The following is a 14445-nucleotide window of genomic DNA, read 5'->3' on the forward strand; positions in this document are numbered from 1 at the left end:
AGCACCTATTTGGAAACAAGGTCTTTGCAGATGTGATCAAGTTACAATGAGGTCACACTGGATTAGATGGCCTTAGTCCAGTGACTGGTGTCCTCATAAGAAGAGAGAAATGTGGATAGAGACACAATAGACAGGGAAGAAGGCCATGTGAAGACGGAATAGTGATCCACCTACAAGCCAAAGGTCACCAGGAATTGCCAGCAACCACCAGAGACGAGGAGAGCGCCTTGGAACAGATTCTCCCTCAGAGGCTCTAGGAGGAATGAACCCTGTGACACCTTGATTTTGAACTTCCAGCCTATTGTTCTAAGCCAGTGTGTGGTCATTTGCCATGGCAGCCCTGGGCCAGGAACCGCTCCATCCCAGGGGGATGGCCAAGCTCTGGTTCTCTGGTCCTCGTGTGTGTCCTTCCACAGGGAGTCTCCTGCAGCGTGCTGGGCTCTACTCCATGGACCATGTCCCTCCCCACTGAAGCCAAAAGGGACCAGGAGGCCACCTGGCTGGGCTTCCAGCCTCCACAAAGGCTCAATGTCTACTCCCTTCCACTTCCCTTCCCTGGAGGGAGCAAGAGCAGGGGCCTGAGTGTTGAGATCAGGGTCACTAATCACAGGCTCGACACAGTGCCCCAGGGTTGACCTCACCTTTGGGCCCTGAATTTCTTTTCTCCCCCAAAGCACCAGGCACTCGGGGCTCACTGCAGACTTTGATTTGACCCTGAAACCTTGTTTGTCAGGACCCAGCCTCGGGAGGGCAAGGGGGTTGCACATTTTCTGTTAAATTGCCGAGTAACCAGGTAGACAGCCTGCTCTTTTTGTGTGTCCCGGGCCAGGCTGCCACCAGCTCTGGGGCCTCAAGGCTGCCGGTGGCAGGTGAGCCAGGCTTCGTGTGCTGGAAATGAAAACTTCAAATTTCTTCCCTTGGCTGAGTCCCTCATTCATGCAGAAAGTGAGACGTGATATCAAAGCACATGGGCTCAGGGTGTTAGGCGGCCTCTATGGGCCTGTCAAGTTCCGTCTCCAAGGGGCGGGACCTCCTTTGTCTGATATGTGTAGTCACTTACCAACGATTACTGTTCCCGGGGCCCAGGCCCCGACAGCTTTTCCTGGACACAGTAACAGCTCCCTCCACACAGGGCGGGGAGGCTAGTCTCTTCTTTCTCTGAGGCCCATGGGTCTGGAGGGCGTTTAATAGTGGAGTTCGTTCCCCCAGACTAGCTCGTCATCCAGGTGTATACAAAGTCCCCAAAGCTTGGGCACGTGGAGAGTGTCCACCCTGCCACCGAGCAGGGCTGTCGGCTTCCAGTCCTCCTGCTCCTGGGTACAGAACTCAAACATCTCCTGGAGACCAGTGTTTTGATGAGGTCAGGTTTGGGGCTGTGTTTCATGCTGCTTCTCCATGTAGAACATGGGGTCCTGATGGTCCTCTCTCCCCAGGACATTGGATTGAGAAAGAACAACCGTGAGGAACGATTTCCATCAGAGCCCCACTGATCTCATCGGCACAAATGCTGGACTTGGCAATGGGACTCGGGGGATGGCTGGGGTCATTTATGGGATTTGGCTTCGTGCTTCTCGGGGGTGGGATCTCACCTGCTTTTTTCTCTTTTCTCTTATAGAGCTTGGTTCAAAAGTGAGAACTTTAAAGATCCTTAAATGCCTAACAAGGGGAGGTGTGTGCCCACGGCTCCAGGGCTGCTCTGGAAGATGATACACTGTGTCCACCCAGAGGAAGGGGTGCATCTTTCTAACTCACGCAAAGGTGACCTAAGGGCTAGCTGTGGTCCTGGGTGGCATCCTGAGATGTTGCCATGAAGGATGTTAACAGAGAAAACCCCAGTAGATGAATTAGTGTGGGCACTGCTCCTTATAAAGCTTTTTCTTTGCGTGGCCAGCAGATCTATGAGTCACTATTACCCTTACTTCCACTTCTAACTTACTATCTGCCGGACTCCTACCAGTGTCCTAGGAATATATATGCTCTTTACATACATAACTTTTTAGTTCTCATACAGATATTTTCACCCCAGTTTACAGATAGAGAAATTGAGGCTCAGAGAAGCTGTGTAACTTGCCTAAGCACACAGCTTGCTGTGGGTGGAGTCAGGTCATTTCTTTGACTTTTGGTGATTTGGTTCCCTGCTTGTCTGCACTGTGGTTCATTGCGGGGAGGATTTGTGCTTGGGTAGTGTGTGCAGCTCTGGCTCCAAGCCCGGGGCACAGTAGGTACAGCCCAAGCCTTAGCCTCCTGCCTTTGAGTTACCTCCATCCAGGACACATTGGGCAGCTCAAGGTTTGAAATTAACTCTTATCTGCATCTCAGGGCACCTCACCTCCCAAGCAGGGCATTCTTTTGAGGGTGGGAGGGAGGGAGGGAACATGTGGATTTATGATCCTCCTGTAGCGGCAAAGCCCTGGGATTCTTGCTTCTGTTACATGGATAGTCAGTAAAGCTGAGAGGAGTAAATGAGTGGATGAATCATCTTGCAGAGGTTTTGGAATCCAACAGACATGGGCTTGGATCCTTGCTCTGTATTCATGTGAACTTGGGCAAGACAATCTTTGTGAACCTGAGTTCCTCATCTGTAAAATGGGCATAATAATACCACATTAGTTAAAGATGAAGCTATAGCAAAAAAAAAAAAAAAAAAAAAAAAGAAAGAGAAAGAGAGAGATGCCAAAATACAATGGCCCAAAAAAGATATGTCTCTTTTCCTCTCAAGTATCAGTCCTGGATGAACAGCCATGGTCAATGGGCAGTTCTGTTCATGTGGTCATTCCAGGATCTAGACCCCTTCCATCATATTGCTCTGCCTTCTCTGGGCCATTGTTCTCATCTACATGGTCAAAAATCAATATGCAGAAATGGGAAAGAGAGAGAGATCACAGTAAGGGGCGTGCCTTTGGAGTTAAAGAACGACTCCAAAGTTGAACACCTAGCTTGAGTAACATTCCACTGGTCTAAATGTATGTCACATGACCAGGCTAGCTGCAAAGGAGCCTGGGAAGTGTAGTCTTTAGTTGAGCAACCACATATTTAGCTACAGTTCTCTTACTATGGAAGAAGGGGCAATTGCTCTTTGGTGGATAACTAGCTGCCTTACCACAAATAGCACATCAGATGGTGGTGGAGAGGACTAATCAGATAATGTGCAAAGCACAGGGCCTGACACAGTGTCTGCACTTGAGAAATGGGAGCTATTACTTAATAATTTCAAAGGAATTCTTTTCAGTTGAATGTGATAATAATGCAATCGGGGTGCATATTTTCTCGGTCCTTTGGTGGGGCAGGGTGGGATGGAAAAACTAAAAGGGTTCCGCCACAAATGTTTGGAGACGATCAGAGAGTGTATAGCCTGGAAGCCTCTTGTAGGATGTGACACCTGCTCCAGGTACACCTCCAGCTGGGGTTTTAGAGGAAGCACAGGCACCCTAGAGATGTCCCTCAGATATAAGGATGTGGGGGTCTGGCAATGGCAGGAAGCTGTAGTGATGGACATCAGGCAACCTGTGAATTTTGTTCTCATGCACCCGGTAAGTTCTGCTCATCACAGTCAGGATGTAAGTTTTCAGGAGGGTGAGGGAGAGAGACAGCAAGACAGGCGTGTTCATGGGGAAGCGTGCAGGATGCAGTGGGATACCTGCATCCCAGTTGTCTCATCTCTGGGTGAATCACCTCACCTTTCTGCGTTCTGTTTTTGCCCACGTACAAAATGGGGACCAAAGCAATCCTTGCTCTAAGGGGTGGTTAGGAAGCAAAAGCAAGATAATGGGTGTGCTGTAAATTCTGAAAGGCTCTACAGATGTGAGGAATTAGGATAATTAAATAAAAGTGGGGGAAATCCATCACCAGCAGTCAGGTGTGTCCCCAAACTGGGCTCATGTGGTGGGTGGGTGGAGCCCACTTACCTGTCCAAGAGCAATGCCTTCCTGTCCCCCCCGGGAGTGGCAGTGAAGCTGTCAGTCTCCATCAGAACTTCCTTTCTGGGAGCGGTTTCCTTCGTGTCACAAACTTGGCACAGTTCAAACCTCTGTTTCAAGAGTTATTTTCTTTGGGTTTTGCAAATCCTCTTTTACCCGGAGGAGACATAAAGCTCCACATTTCTTTCCACCTGGAAATCACCACGGTTCTAAGGCTGTCCTTGTTTCCCTGCTAAAGACATATTTGTGTGTCTACACCCCACAATTTTCTCATGTAACTTTCATTAAAGTTAATTGGCGTCACAAGATTAAGGCAGGCAGCAAGAGACAAAGAAGTCAGCGCCAAATGAGGCCTGGCCAGGGTACTCCCTGCGCGAGGTTTAGGGCTGGAGGAGACTTCGTTCTAATGCAGACTGGCCTGGAAGGTATTTTGACTCCGTTCTCTTTCCTATGGTAATCAATATGGTCATAGTAACACGTATACAGTCACTGAGAGCCACCGATCATGGGGCGTCTAGGATGTTCATCTCTGCACTTGTGCTTGGATTCTCACAGCCCCTCTGTGAAGGGTGTGGTGATCTGCATCTTAGAGATGCGAAACCCAAGGCTCAGAGAGGTTCCACGATTTGCCTGAGTGTGCGAACAGTACAGAGCAGAGCGAGCACTCAGGCCCCTGTCACCCGAGTGCACGGCAGGACGCTGGCTGAAGTGGGTGGGAAGGGAAGCCTTCCTGCCTGGGGCTGTTTCTGGCTGATGCCGAACCACTTGGAGAGCCCCTCCCAGGCCACCTGTTTTTGGGCTGGCTGGGCATCTGGGACCCATCCTGTGGGAGCCTGGTGTGAATGGTCCTAGTGCTCCTGGGAAGTGGGAGTTCAGCCCTGGCCACCTTCTGCAGTCGACTGCAGGCTTTCCAGAGCCCGCAGCCCACGGAATCCACCAGTTCTTAACCCTTTTATGTACAAAGACCCATTTAACATTCTGAATATTTTTAGTATCTAATTGACAAAAACCAAACTGATAAAAAAGATGCTCTCAATTTAATAATACTTGGAAATAGGTCTATATTTCATACATCCCAACATCTATGCAAATTAACAATCATGATAGAGATATAAATAGGTAATTCCCAGAGGAAATACAAGTGGTCAATAAGTATATGAAAACATGATCAATCTGACTAATAATCAGGGAAATGCAAATTAAAACAACAATAAGACATCATTTCATTCATCAGATAGGGAAAAATTAAAAGTTTGATACTATCTAGTGTTGGCTGGGGTGTGGAGAAGTGGTTACTTTCACCTGTTTTCTGTTCACAGGAGTATAAACTGATGCAGCCAGTCTGGAGGAGAATGCAGCAGTGATTGTTAAAATATAACACACACATACACACATTGGGGTTTGGCAAGTTTGCTTCTTGGTAATTCTTCTAGTGTACAAGATGAGATGAACTTTTAAGCACTATTAAATAGCAAAAACATTGGAAGTAAATTAAATGTCTGTCGATGGAGGGGGGATGACACAAACTGGAGTAGTCATGCAATGGAATAGTATGCAGCCTTTAAAATGAGTGACCAGGTCAACATATGCTGACAGGGGAAGATTTCCAAAATACAGAGTTGAATGAAATAAACCAGCAAAGTGCAGGGTGGTAGCATTTCCTGTGACGTTATGTGGCGGCCCTGAGAATGAGCTTCACACGCCTCCAGGTCGCACCACAAACTGGGGATCCTGATTGCACACTTTGAGAGCCACGGCTGTGTTTGAGTTGAGGCCATGTTTCCCAAGGGCTGCTGCCTGACAATGACTGAGTGTGAGAAGAAAACCAAAGGGAACCTGTTGCTGGAAGACATGGGACTTCTTTATTGGCCAACTTTGAGCTCAAGGATTCCCCAAAGGCACTCTACCTGCTCCCACCTAATCTTTTCTCCCTGTCCTTCCTTGGGGTTAGACGGACATCATTGCCTGATGGTTATCTCAGCCTTCTTTCTATTTCCTTTTTGTTCCCTTCCTGCATAGTTCCCTCCCTACGGCCCCTCATACAGGAATTTCCCTGAAAGAGGTTCGTACAGGCTTCATCCTATTTTGGTGTCTACTTCTTGGATGACCCGGTCTAGTGCGCACCGTTCATGCAGTGGTTCTCAGACTTCAGCCTGTATTCAAATCACTTAGAGGATTTGTTAAACCAGAGATGGCTGGGCCCCAGACCTAGAATGTCTGATTCAGTAGGTCTCGGGTGGGGTCTGGGAATTTGCATTTTAACAAATATCCAGTGGTACTGATTGCAGAAGGCCACACTTTGAGAACCACTCTGGTAATGTATAACACAAGCTGTTTTAAAAATAATTTTTATAGATTTGCCTGTATATGGAAACATGTATGGAAACATGATACCCAGGAGGCATCACAGGAAAGTTACAGCAGTGTCTTTTGCCGGGAGGTCGAGGGATTGAAATCAGCATGTTGTGGTGTTTAGGAGCATGGATTCCGAAGCCAGACAGCCTGGGTTCAAACCCTCGTTTCACAACATGCTAGCTGTATAATCTCAGGCTGGGTTTTAACTTCCCTGTGCCTAAGGTTTCTCACTGCAAAATGCTGAGAAGTAATAGCACCAATCTCTAGAGTTGTCTGGAGACAAATATAAGGTGATGCATGGAAAGCGCTTAGAACAATGTCTGGGACAGAGAAAGAAAACGACGAGGTCAATTATTTTATTCTTTTTTTAATGAAATGAATAGTGAAGGCATCTTTAACTCTGAACTTTTTGCAACAAGAATTAGTTGTATTGCTTGTATAATTAAATTTTTTTCAATAAAAAGGTGAAGAAAAATAGTCGTGTATGTATGTGTGTTTGAAGCATATTCTGTTTTCAATCTACATGCAATGTTTGGTGAACAAATGAAGGAAGAGAGTTCTTGCCAGGTTTTTGTTTACCCTCCACTCCCTGAAGGCCCCAAACCCATAAATTCTGACCCTTTAAATAAGGCACCTGCCACTTCCTTGCTGGATGAGTTTTTAAAAATTAGTGTAACCCAAATATAAGTTAGTCCCTACGTGACCCAGTCTACCTAGGGTCATGTTCAAAGTAGTGCTATCCATCAGCCAAAACTAATTAAAGAGGAATTCCAAATCTGACTTACATCATCCCCCCAAACAAGGGTAGATCCATCGAATAACCTCACCAATAGTTCTTAAAATGCCCTTTTCGCTCTCTCCCCAGGGAAAGCTTGAGGGCACTTGCATGTTGTTAGCTGTGTTGGTCCCTGTCACACTGGATTTATCAAGAAATCAGTTTAATTAAGCCTGACTCTTAACAGGCCTCCTGTTTTTAATGTGAGCCACTGCTACTATAAAAGGTTCCTTTTCCTTGGGCACATAATCCTATTTTAACATAGAATTATTGGCCGTGAATCCTTCCTGTCTTAGGCAGATTATTAAGTAAATCATGTCCCATTCAGCCAAAGAAGAGGGATTGTCAGGGAGTGAAAAGTTAGAATGGTCTTTTTTGGGGGGGAGGGGGGTTGTTTTCTAAATTTTTCATACATTTATCTATTTAACACCTTTTAAAAGACATATTCTATTCTGGATCCAAAGCTAGGGGATATACATATAGTATCTTATTCTATTCCCAAGACTCTCCCTTTGAAGCATAATTATATCCATTTTTCCAATGAGCAACCTGAGGTTTAAGGAAGTCAGATAAAAGCTTATTTCATTCACTCAGCTGGCCAGTGGCTGAGCTTCTGTGGTCGTTTCACCGTGGTGGCTCTTTTGCTGGACTAGGACAGAGCAGAAGAAAGCTCAGCTCCACCATTCTCTCTATATACAATGTTGAGAAGTTTTCTTAACATCCCTAAGCCTCAGTTTTCTCATCTGCAGATGAGGTGGTGCACATCTAGCTAAGGGGCTTTTTGTGGAAATTAAATTAGTTTACAGACGTGAAAGCATTACTGAGCACGGATACAGCGTGGGTTTATTGTGAGCCTCATAGCATCTGTGTTAGTTTTTACGAAAAGAAAACCATGACCAGCATTGCTGTGGCTGATTTTGCCCATTAGCTTACTTATTGCTCATCCCAACTCCCTTCTAGCTTATCTTTTTGTATTATAGAGGTTCTGGAGCTGAAAACAAATTTAAAAAGTACATTTCTCAGATTCCCTTGCAGCTAGGAATTTGCATACGGCGGTGAGCAGACGTGCCACGCAAATCTTGGAAGCAAAGTGAGCAGTAGAAGATGGTAGCCGCATGCAGGAAGATCAGATGTGCTGGTGAGTTGGGTGTAGGCATCTGTGTTTGGAGCTGGCTGTGCTGGAGTTTGTGGAGCTCACAGTTCAGGATCATAGGTTCCGATCGGTGGACCACAGAGACCACAGGTTTCATAGCACAACATCCCCATGGGAAGGGTTGGTGTTTCTCCTAGCAAAGTGGCCCTTTAGTTGCAATATTTCTTATAGCATCGAAATCTGGTTCTCAGCATTTCTGGAGTTTCTGTGAGCTACTTTATTTTCCTTAATAAATCCCTTTCTGCTTAAGCTGACTGGTATAGATTCTATTGTCCAGAAATAATATTCAAAGACTGACGTGGTATCATCCAGGAATATGGAGCTGAAACTGTCAACTTTGAGTGTTCAGTTGGCATGTGGCCGGTGCTCTGAACTAAAACATTTTCAAATACATAAATATGTCTCCAGGTTGCTGTAACAAGGCAAGGAGTATAAAATTGATGGGGAACAGAGATAGAGTCTGAATTTTCTCTGGATTTTTCATTTGATGAATTATTTTAACAATCTATAGTGTTTCCAAACTAATAGTACTCATGCACTGGGAGCTGATGACTGCAAAGCTAATATGGGTATTTTAAATTTTAAAAACCAAGTTATAATTTGGCAACAAAGTAAAGGAAATGTCCATGTCCCTGAACACAAATCATTTTTACAGTATTGTTCTCACTGCTAGTTTTAAGTGGAAAACCAAAATATGATATTTGGATCAAATTAAAAGATATCTGCACGACAAAGAGATAGGGTGCACCATCCCATCGACAGCTAGAGCAGAGAGAGGGAAAGGGGTGTGCAGTCAGCTAGTGCCCAATCCCAGCTCTGCCACATCCCCGGTGACCCTGAGCAAGTTAAGGACAGACTATCCGTATGGTGCTACCGTGTGGTGAGAATGAATTGAGACAGTGTCTGGGAATAGCTACCACATAATAAAAACCAAGCTGATCATGGATCCCTCTTCCTGTCTTCCCCTTACTGATTTCAGCACGTAGAGAGGTATAACACAATCAGTTGCTACTTTTCTGAAATATTGTGTGGATTGAATTTTGTCAATATCAAGTCATCTTGACGTATGTCGGGGGACTCTGGAAGGAGCCATCGTAAATCTTGTAAAATAAAGCTCCTTTTGCGATGTGAGAAACGCTGCATGTTAATTTCTTACCTTTCCACGTTTGGATTTCTGCTTGGAGTTTCATTTTTTTAATGTAAGGACAGGGTGTACTTTTCCCACAAGCTTCAAGATGAAAGTGTCCTTAAGAATGTTCATTGTGAGGTTTGGAGACTCAGGATTAGAGTCTGAGGGTGAGAAAAGCAGGCTGATCAAAGGAGAGCCAAACTCAAAGTCTGCTCCGTGGTGGCCCCTTTTTGTAAGGGTACTGTGTGAGCACCTGCCAGGGTGTTGCTCTGTCTCTGAAACCCATCTACCCCACCTCCTGCTTCACCCATTCTCTCTTCTGCAGTTCTTGGTTCTCTGTTAACTCTCCATCTTCACACCAGATTGTCCGTTCTGCCACTGTTCACCTTGGTGACCATTTTTTGACATGTCCTCCATTCTGACCTGACACTCCCTTTAGGCCTGATGACATCCTTGCCTTCCAGCTCCATGCAGTGGACTGGGGTCAGAGTCACTCCGAGCACACTGGGTGTTGGTCCTTGGGATGTGCTGGGGTGGGGGGTGCTGGGTACTTTCTCTGAAGTACTGTGTGGTAGACAATACTGATTTTCCTCCAATGTACAATTTCCTTTACTTCCCCTAAAGACTTCACTTCCAAGCCTCCCTTGCAGCTAGGCATGGCCATGTAACTAAATTTTGGTCTTTAATGTGTAAGGTCTTCTGGAGAATATATTTAGAAAAGGGAGCATGCTCTCTCCACCACTCTCCCCTTTCCCCCCCCTTTTTTTTTTTTTTGCTAACTAGGGCTGAGGATGTGATGTCTGGAGCAAGGGCAGCCATCTGGGACCATGTGATAGAAAAGAGCAATGAGGGATATGAAGCCTGGGGTTCTGATGATTTTGTGCTGCCACTTAGTCCTGACTGCTGCTCTGTGGACCTCATTTCTTCCTACTTAAGTCACTATTATTTTTAGTTTCTTGTTGCTAACAATAGAATAAAATCCTAATTGGTAAATAAACAGCAACTCCAGCACACCATGCAATGAGAGACCACAAGATCAGAAGTCTGGAGGTAGAATTTTTAGCCACTGTCCATCCATCATCTTGAGAATCATAGCATTCAGCTCCTCTGCTTTCCCATTAACAAAAGGGGTACAAAAGTGGTTCTTAATTCATTTTGAGCTATAGAGCCCTTAAGAATGCTAGTGAAAGCTGTGGGTCATCTCCTCAAAAAAAGAAAATACATTCAAGTAGACTAAGATTTGTGGACAATACTGGGAGAATTCTGGAGGACTCTGAAGCTAGTCAATGAACTCTCTAGCAGTCTGAGCATCTGGGGATAAGAACTAGCTAGAAGATTTCTCAGCTTTAGGACTGGAGAATAACTTTCAGTTTTTTGGTTGTAGATTATTGTTTTAAAATACTTTTTGATGTCTTTCAAAAAGGAACAAAATCAAAATGCATCTGAAAAAAATTCAACCTCAAATGTCCCAAAGTAGATTTCTGGATATGCATATCTGTACAAAATATATCAATATATAAATACATATTAAAAACTATAGATGTGTATATATGTATAATTGTGTGCATATATACATAAACACACACACATATAGTTGTGGGTCTTTTTGTTTTTTTGGTTTTGTTGTTTTTGCTTCAAGGAATTTAGAGACGTATATGATGAGCAGGGGACCTTCTGCCTCTGTGTGTCTGGAAAGGGTCCTTATCACCATGTTAGTCCCAATCTCTAACCCTTCAGGTTGACTCCTAATTGGCACCTTTCTGGCCGACTAAGCCAGGAGGCCATGGAGCAAATGGATTACACATGCTAAGTGACCCATTAAGCAAATCCCCTTGCTCTGGGTCTGGGTGCGCAGAGGAAGGAGAAAGGGACCCTTAGCACTGCTACCACCTGAACTGTATTTCTTCTTTAGGTAAGCAGAGGTAAATCTCTGTCGTTGTCCATATAAGATATTTTTAACAGGACTGCTGGTTGAGTGAAGTGAGCACTAAAGAGGAAATAAACAAAGAGAAGAGAAAGAAAGAGAGACGATCAAGGGTAAATGACAGAGATGACCACGTTTTGCCACTTAGAGGTTGCTCAGATTTTGCAGAAACTCCATCTTCCTCATTTAGTTAGCTGTTTCTACACTGGAACAAACAGATCTTTCAAAAAAATAAAAGCTGAGTAAGAAGCTTGGCAGTATTCTTAGACCCAAGCGTTCCGTGGGTTAGGTTAGCTATAAATTAACCAGTCTGCAAAATATATAAATAAATGAATTGCTTTGTTCCGAGCTATCTCCAGTACGGCTTTGGCTGCTCGCGCTGAAGCCTGGTGGACGTTCCACTGCCCAGCGCTTTTATAAATACTAATGAGTGACATATTGAGAAAAATTGTACCTACAAAAGCAAAGACTTCTTCCATGCAAATCAGGCCCCAATTCCCCACAGATAAGGATCTTTTTGATGGAACACATGCAAAATCTCCAGCTCTTAATTCTTTCATTAGTATTCCAGGCAGATGGCTGCCAAATAACAGAGAAAACTGTCTGAATTGCTGTGTCTGAAACCTAATATTGATTTGTTTAATAGTGTCAGGAAGTCAAAATTCACAAATCTCCTGTCGATTGTTTATGAGGCAGTTAGCAGAGAATTGGTTGCCCCTGCTTAATTAATAACTCATTACTGAAATTTGATTATATGCTTGAATGCTTTAAATGGGTTCTGACACAGCATCTGCAAAGTGGTGCAGCGACGAGGTAAGGAGGCTCTGGAAGCTTCCCTTTTTAGGCTTTTGCCCTTAGGACCCAGGCTGTTTTCGACTTTCCTTCCAGGGTCAACCTCCCTCGTGTTAATATGTTGGTTGAAAAGGTGTTCTCGGGTCACATGGACTGAGTAGAGGGTGGGTCTGAAATTTGGGATGGAGACATTTCTAGGAAAAACACTGCTGTGAACATAATTTATTGGCCACTTGCTCAGAAGAGATATATCTGTGGTATTGTCTAAGAGAACAGCAATTCTGCAGGTAGGAGCTCCTGGCGTTAGGGGTGGGGGGCAGGCGGTGATTAACTGAGGAAGAGATCGAAAACATTATCCGTTAAATGTTGCTGTTTCGAAAAATGGAAATCCAGGGTGTCTAGTCACCAGGTGTAGACAGACGGGCAGGATCAGAGCTCGGGGGTCCCAGCATCATCTGACCTTGTGCTCTGAGGCTGGGGGCGGGAGGGGGGTGCTGCTCCACGTGGCCCAGTGCCAAGGACAGAAGGGGAGAGATGAGAGCCCCAGTCAAGGTAACATCAGAGCACACGAGTGTCTCTGCTGTTTCTCCTGCTTAAAATAATGCTTTTGGGAGATAACACGTCTGAGGGCTGGGCCTGGGACTGCTCGGAGAGGCGGTGCTCCACAGATTTGTGGTGTAGGTGCTGCCCCTCATGGTGAGTGTGCTTTCTACCAAAGCACTTCCCTTTAGTGAATAATGGGGTCAAGTTCCCGGACTAGCCCATAAAAAATTATTTAGCTCCCAGTGGACTGACACTGTTAATTGGAGCATGTCTGTTGAATAGTATTGCAGTTGTGTTGGAGGCTAAATAGGACTTTGTAGGCTAGCCTGGGACCTAGCGGCCACCAGAAGATTATTGCATCATTTTAGAACATTGTTACTTTGGAAGAAATAAAGGAGGACATTCTAAATTCCAAACAACTGACTCACAAAAGAACTTTCGGAAGCTAACCCTTTGTCATCAAGGGCTGCCTGTTTGCAGGCTTGCTCAGAGGTTATCTTCAGTCAGTGACGAGGGTGTGCTCAGGCAGGCCACGTCCTGTGGCCGGGAGCCTCAGGGAGCTTGCAGTCTGACTGATTGTAAGTGGATGAAGAGCAGCTTAAGATAAAGTTCTGAGTGAAGGGCCACACAATATGGCTGCAAGATCTCAGAGGGAAGAAAGGTCACTGCCAGCTGGTCGGCCCAAGGGAGGCTTCTGGGATGAGGCAGGAGCAGAACGAGGCCTTGACAGGTGGTCAGATTTCATCAGGGGGTGGAGGAGCATTCCAGGCAGGCACAGGAGTGGGCTGGTCACAGGTAGGCTGCGAGGACCGCGACTGGCCAGGCCGACTGGAAAGGAGGGTAATATGACCAGCCCGTCTCCTGCCTGTGATCTTAATTGAACCAGTCAAGCTTTCAAAATGAACAGTTGATCATTTGATTAAGAAGGGCCTTTGACTCTTTCGAGACCCACGGAGACTGATTTTTATCACCGTAGATCAGAACGGTTTGCATGGAGGAATGCTGACCAGATTCAGGAGGGAGGCTCTTTGCCGCTCTGAGGGGCCAGCCTGAACTACTCCTTCCGGATGCCGATGCCCGGGTCCCTCGGTGGTCGGGTGGGCGTTTCAGGGCGGAGGCTGGAAATTGCTGGCCGCCCGCCTGCTCAGGGTGGCTGGGTCCCTGGGCAGCGCTCACCCCTGCCAGCACCAGGAACTTTATGGAGCCCGGCTTCAAAAGTAAAACCTGGGTTTCTCCCGACAGCTTCCAATCAGGAATGTCTCCGATGGCTTCAGCTTGGCCTAGCCAGCTCCAGTGCAAGGGAAGTTCTCCGGCGTCTGCCATGAAGCCGATCTGTCAAAGTGCTATTAAGGATTTTCAGTTATAAAAAAAAAAAAGGAGTCAACTTTTTTTTTTAAACTCTAATTTATTATGCTTGATTACGCAGCTGGAATGGGAAGGTAGCTGCTGTTTGTAGTTAAATAACTCCTCGCAATTTCTTAAAGAAATGATCTTCAAAGCTTTAACGGGTCAGTGGCTCAAGTACAAAGGAAAGATTGATTTTCTTCCTCCCACCCTTTGTTCCCAGAGTTTAAAACAGACACGTTTGGGTAAATTAGTTTGTCTATGTTATTAATGGAAGAAGTTATTAAACTCCCATAAATATACGGTGGTATCTCGCTTAAGAGGCCAAATTTGCTTTCAGGAAAAAAAAAAAATCTCAAGAAGAAAATGTGGAGAAGTTCTGCTGGTTCCTTGATTCTCAGTGTTTTAAAATTTTCATTTCTAGATTTGAATTTGGATCACTAAGCTGGAGACGGGGGGCTGGCTCCAGATATCCCCTAAGTGGTGGAATAAACACCCAAGGATGGAGACCCT

The 14445-nt window shown here is 45.4% G+C and overlaps 2 long non-coding RNA genes across 2 annotated transcripts; both read left to right on the forward strand.

Annotated features, from left to right (window-relative positions):
• Positions 1-1092: 1092 nt before the first annotated feature.
• On the forward strand, positions 1093-1890 carry LOC140699853 (uncharacterized). Its single transcript, XR_012078107.1, has 2 exons — positions 1093-1360; positions 1616-1890. It is a non-coding gene; the product is annotated as an uncharacterized lncRNA (long non-coding RNA).
• Positions 1891-13033: 11143 nt separating this feature from the next.
• Positions 13034-14234, forward strand: LOC140699854 (uncharacterized). The gene is made up of 2 exons (XR_012078108.1): positions 13034-13166; positions 13831-14234. It is a non-coding gene; the product is annotated as an uncharacterized lncRNA (long non-coding RNA).
• The last annotated feature ends 211 nt before the right edge of the window (positions 14235-14445 follow it).

This window comes from Vicugna pacos, chromosome 11, assembly GCF_048564905.1.
Source record: "Vicugna pacos chromosome 11, VicPac4, whole genome shotgun sequence".
In the NCBI taxonomy this organism is placed as follows: domain Eukaryota; kingdom Metazoa; phylum Chordata; class Mammalia; order Artiodactyla; family Camelidae; genus Vicugna; species Vicugna pacos.